General features: G+C 35.0%; 1 pseudogene across 1 annotated transcript; it reads left to right on the plus strand.

Moving 5' to 3' along the window:
- The first annotated feature begins 1,726 nt into the window (after positions 1-1,726).
- On the plus strand, positions 1,727-4,232 carry LOC149174445 (rust resistance kinase Lr10-like; annotated as a pseudogene). The gene is made up of 3 exons (XR_016258488.1): positions 1,727-2,694; positions 2,821-2,865; positions 2,999-4,232. The product of XR_016258488.1 is annotated as a rust resistance kinase Lr10-like (transcript).
- Positions 4,233-6,204: the final 1,972 nt, after the last annotated feature.

The raw sequence follows: 6,204 nt of genomic DNA on the forward strand, positions 1-6,204 counted from the left end.
TAACATTTATTTTCATACTTTTGTTTAAATTTTTTTATTTATATTTCATAATTAAATTAAAAAATATTTATATAATATAATATAATTTGTTTAATTATTGTATAAAATAAAACATTTTATTTTTCTATTTTATTATATATATTAAAGGTTTACTATAACTTATAGACAAATGATTTTTTTTTATTATTATTTTTCTGGTTAATTTTAATCAAAATCCATTCTAAACAATTGAGTTTAAGTTCTTTAATTTGCATAATTAGAGTGCTCAGGGGGTTTTGAAGAAGGTTAAATCTATTTATGTGTTCAAAAATATATTTTAAACAACAAAAAATTTTGAAATTAGATTGCAAGATTATATTGCCAAAAAACCACTATAATAATATTTTTAAACATGAATGTTTATAATAAAAAAAAGTAACAATTCCACTTTTATATATATATATATATATTCCATGAAGAAAACCATTTACGTTATTTACATAATTAACTTATAATATTTATTATAATATTTATATAAACCTGAATGTTTATAAAAAAAAAATAATAACAATTTTATATATATATATATATACTCTTCCATGAAGAAAACCATTTACGTTATTTACATAATTAACTTACAATATTTATAATACTCATTTTATTTTTTATCATTAATAATGGGGACCTTTACAGATACACCAATTAAATGTTCGTTGGAAAGCTGACTTCAATTACTGAAGACATCTCCGCTCTCTAAAGGGATGAGATGAGATGAGGTTGCATATGTGAATGGATTTTGCCACCTCTAAAAATATATTTAACACAAATTTTATATTTCAAGTTGCATTTAAAACTTAAGTTGGTCATCCATATTGATTTTCGTGTGAATGGAAACCGTGTTCTTTACTCTTACACCATACAGACCTTCAAAGAATCTGTCTTTGGAATAATAGTCAAACTAATAGTCAGAATCTTTACCTGTCATCAACTTGCCTTTGGAAAAAGAAAGCACGCGTTTCATATAAAATAAAAAAGGATACGTTTCATCTAACTTAACAATGTAATTCATTGTATTAACCTTGATCGTTAACAATATAATTCATATTTATTAACCTTAATTGTTATTAGACAGGCTATACCTTTCATCTACTTGCCTTCTAGAAATATGTCAACATATAAATATCGAAAATGCAAATATTGAAAAATAAGTTTGTCATGTCAAAATGAGTGGTCAAGAGTATCAGGGCCTAAGGTATTTTGTCTTCTCATGTATTTAGATTTTTATATTCTCTTAATATAAATGATGAAGTTTTTTCTCTCTGAAAAAAAATGTCAAAATGAGTGGTCACAAGATTAGGAAGGGGGCTGAGAGTCTTCACCCATACAATTTTGAATGCGAGGGATTTGTCCCAAAATGAGTGGTCATGACTCATGACTTTGGGCAGAGATTCAGAGTCTTCACCCAGTCACTTCACAATTTTCAATCCGCGGGATGCGGCATGTGGAATTGTTCAACTAAACTTAATGGCGAGTCCTATTTCCAATCCTATAACATATTTATGACACTCTGACATGCGCCGGAGATAGCTATTTCCAACGCCGGTCTGGATAATTATAGAAAAAAACAAAAAGCTGCGCGTTATAAAAGGCTATCTCCCGAATATGTCAGGCGTCATAAATATGTTATGGGGTTGGAAATAGCTCTTGCCAAACTTAATTAGGGCTTTTACATAGGAAGTCATGCTACTAGGTCTAATTGGCGTGTTGACTACACTCTGGTCTCGAAGAAGTTTACTTGAAGCTCGGTCTCTCCAAGTCCATCTCCTTCTGTTCCAATTACATATTTGCAAAACCCTTCTTGCATTTTTATATATTCGCCTCCTCAGCTGAAGTCTCCACTCATTCATTTTTATCTTCGACAGAATAGCAGGGCTCGAGAATACGTGTTCTTCTTCGCAAATGCAATGCCTCTCACTGTTCAGCTTTGTGTTCTTCTCTTCCTCTGCTCAATCACATCATGTTTCGGCACTCTGTACGATGATTGTCTTCGGAATACATCTACATGTGGGGACGTTGAATTCGCGTATCCTTTTGGGAGCAATGGCAGCGGCTGCGGTGACCCTGAGTTTCAGTTACAGTCATGTGATTACGAGAGCCATACTCTGATGAATATCGGTGGGAGCCAATATCACATATTGGAGTCATCTTTCTTGGGTAATTCTAGCATATACAAAATACTGACAATTGTTAACGACAATCTGTGGGACGGTAAATGTATTTTTTCAGGAAACTACTCTCAATTCTGGAGGTCCGCCTCTCATTTTCAGGTTCTGGATACATACACGAATCTCTCGCTTTGGAAGCAGTGCGATCAAGCTCATGAAAGCATTAGTGGATCACAAGTGCATAATTTGAGTTTATGTGGCAGTGATTGGTACTACAGTTTGAATCCCCATTTAAATTTGAAGGGAAAAACTTTCTGTAACGTATCTCAACTACCTGTTAAACGGAACCTCTCTCAGCAGCCCATTGATAATAGGACTTTACTAGCGCAGGGTTTTGAGGTAAGATGGCGTGTGGACCCGAAGAGATATCAAAGCTGTGAAGTTTGTTTGAAAAGTAATGGGTCTTGTGGTTTTAACATATCGAAGCCTGCAATGTTTCTTTGTTATTGTCCCAATGGCACATCTCATCCAGAGAAATGCCACGGCAATGGTAGGTTTCGCGATAGCCTTCTAAAAATCTGATTACAAAGCTAACTGTTTGAATCTTTCGCATTCTATATGAGTTTCGCCTTCTGTCAAGTATGTATGCTCTTACTAATAGCTGTGGACCATGCAGGTACTCAAGATACAGGAGGTCGAAACATGTCGGCGATTATAATAGGTAAATATGATTTCTTCATATTCAGTGTCTCTAATTTAATCTTACACGCGAATTTGCATTTTGTTTCCATCAATATTGACATCTGGGTTAGACGAAGATCACTTTGATATCAATTTATCTTTATCGACCGTAGGTTGCTCTGTCGGAGTTGCGCTGACAGCAATAGCGTTAGTACTGTTCATATTGTTTTATGCAAAGAGTAGAAAACCCCCTCCTGGTAGCTCTATTTCAAAGGTTGAGAAATTCCTAAAGCAATATGCTTATGAAATGCCAACCAGATATACATACTCTCAACTCAAGAAGATCACAAACAACTTTGAAGAAAAGTTGGGAGAAGGAGGTTATGGTGTGGTGTATAAAGGAAAGCTTCCGAACGGAGCCCTAGTAGCTGTTAAGGTTCTGGACAGGCAAAGGCACAGCGAGACTCAATTCATGAACGAAGTGGCCACCATTGGGTGGGTCCATCACATCAATTTGGTTCGGCTGTCCGGGTATTGCTTTGAAAGCATTACAAGTGCTCTGGTATATGAGTACATGGTGAATGGATCCCTTGAGAAGTTTATATTTACAGAAAAAAAGGAGCAAGTCTTGAGCTGGGAACAATTGTATTCAATCGCTTTGGGTGCGGCTCGTGGAATTGCATATTTACACCAAGATTGCGAGAAGCGGATCATACACTTCGACATCAAACCTCACAACATATTGCTGGACGCTGACTTCACACCAAAAGTTTCTGATTTTGGTCTTGCAAAACTTTGTGGAAAGGAAGACGACCATATATCAATGACAGCCGGGAGAGGGACGCCAGGATATGTTGCGCCAGAGGTGTGTGATGGAGATATGGGCCCTGTTACAGATAAATCAGATGTCTACAGTTTCGGTATGCTTTTGCTAGAGATTGTTGGGGAAGAAAGAACATTGATTGGAAGGCCAGCCGTTCCAGCCAGTGTTTCTTCCCCGAGTGGGCTTTCAAACTGCTTCAGAGTGGGGAGTTAGCAAGGAGATTGAGAGGGTGTGCAGAAATAGAAGTGGAAGCAGAAGATGAGGAGAAGGCGAGGAGACTCGCAAAAGTTGGGTTGTGGTGCATTCAGTACAACCAGAAAGATCGTCCTTCCATGAGTAGGGTTGTTCAAATGATAGAAGGAAATGGAGATGATGTACCCAATCCTCCCCCATGTTTCAATGCCCCACGAACACCTGAAAACCCCTTACTATGTTCCATGGAAAGATCTTGTTCAATTTAGATTGACTGTTTTATAGCAATTTATTCAAACCAAACATTGCACTGCTGTAAATTTTACGCTTCTTCGTTAATTAGTAGCTTTCTTTGAGATTTTACTTTGAAATATCAAAGACGGGGAGCCCTACAATCAATAAGGTGAAGTTAAAAACATAGATGTATTATGAAATAAACTTGTCAGGTTTTCACCTTCTAGTTTAAGATATCATTGCTTGTTGGCTGGAAAGTGAACTCATCAAAAAAATAAAAATATATTTGAGATCGTTGAAGAAATTTGAGTACATTATAGGGTGGAAAATGAAATAATTCATCAAAGAATTAAGAATAGAAATCTAAATATACTATAACAATGAAAGAAACTTATTTCTTGAAGCCTTATCTTCTGATTTGAGATGTCATCGTTTATTGCAAAGTAAACAAACTTCTCCAAAGTTAAGAATGGATGGAGCAGGGTTCTAGGGAAACGCTGTGTTTAGAGTTCTAATTCACCTTCCCCTTTCGTTGTCAATGTGTCTGATTTCAAGACAGATGGGCTATTTTTCTTTATTGCACCCAACCACAACTTTAACGAATTGCGTTGTTTCAATTGACTATTATACTAAAAGTAAACCTCCGTGCCGATCATGTCAGTGGCTATGCTTGTAGGTAATTTTTTCGACGCGAAGGTAATATTTTTTATGGGATTTATCGGGAAATTTGATGCTGTTATAGGGTTGTTTGAAAGTGTTTGATGCACTGGCTGAATTTAATTTTTTTCCTTTTTGAAAAGAGGTCACTCCTCAAGGTAAGGATTCTCGAGTTGATGATTATGCAACTTATGATAATTCAGTGAACCTTTTTGTTGGTCATGAAAGTAAATCCTTCTTAAGTATTCTCCTACATTATTACTATTTTATTTAAATTCAAAATAAGAATGTATGTTTATTGTGACAATTTAAAAAACATTTTTAAAAATAAAAATAAAAATAATAATAATTTAACTATAATAAATTTTTAAATATATCAAATAAGAAATAATATTCAAAATTATTGGAAATATTTTTCCAAAATATTGTGTTTGAACCAACAAATCAAATTGGGTTTTGAATATGAGCAAGAGTGATAGTTGCATAGAAGTATAGCCCTAGCTCCCTCTTTTGATTGTTATAGATATGTAACATTAGGGTAGTGTGGGGTCTCCATTTTGTAGTTATTCAATAATGCCTTGTTTTTGTAATCATTTACACAATTTGTCGTTTTTCCAACCTCCACGCACTTCTTCCATACATCTCTACCTTGCATACGACTTCTTGTGCACATGCACTACTTCGCACGATTACTTTTTTGTATTTGTTATTTCTTGCATGCGTTCCTACTCAATGCTATTAATTGTTTCTACCCTAGTTGTTGTCATTACAAAGACTTTGTAGCAGGCAACTCCTACCAAACTTGTCCTAGAGTGCACAAATTTCTTCTTGTTCATGCCTAGCCTCATTTGGGCTCCTCACATTCGAGCCTCAACACCACTTGAAACCCAACACCTTAATACCTATAAAAAATATATGTACATGCAATTTTCCTTCATATCTATAATTATTTTTTAGCTCTCCCTACGCTCATTAAAGCCTCAACACCACTCGAGCCCCTACACATTACTACCTCTACACATTCTATGTACATGGAATTCACCTTGATATCCATAAATATTTTTAAACTCTCCCATTTAGCTCTGGTTGATGAACAATTTGGATGGAAAAATGGTATTGTATTACAGAAGTCTCTCTCAAATTTACATTAGTCTCCCAGCCATGGCATAGCTATGCACATGTGAAGTGAAATTCCTATATTGTTTATGATATGTCAAGGATGTTGTTAGAAGATGGTTCAAATTTCAATTCAAACTTTTCAAAAGTATGTTTATTACTTTATTTATCACGTTGCAGGATTTTTGGAGATATTTTCATGGGCGTACCACACAATGTTTGATTATGGAATCTCGAGAGGGGGATTTGTTGAAACTATTTGAAGAGAGGCCGATAATGTTACATGGGAGGACAATGCAATATTTCTATTATTCTCTCATGTGCATTGTAGGTTTTATAACAAGAAAGATATAATTA

The sequence above is a fragment of the Pinus tabuliformis genome, chromosome 4_1 (genome assembly GCF_031772625.1).
Source record: "Pinus tabuliformis cultivar Carrire ecotype Pingquan chromosome 4_1, CPIR1, whole genome shotgun sequence".
NCBI classification, from domain to species: domain Eukaryota; kingdom Viridiplantae; phylum Streptophyta; class Pinopsida; order Pinales; family Pinaceae; genus Pinus; species Pinus tabuliformis.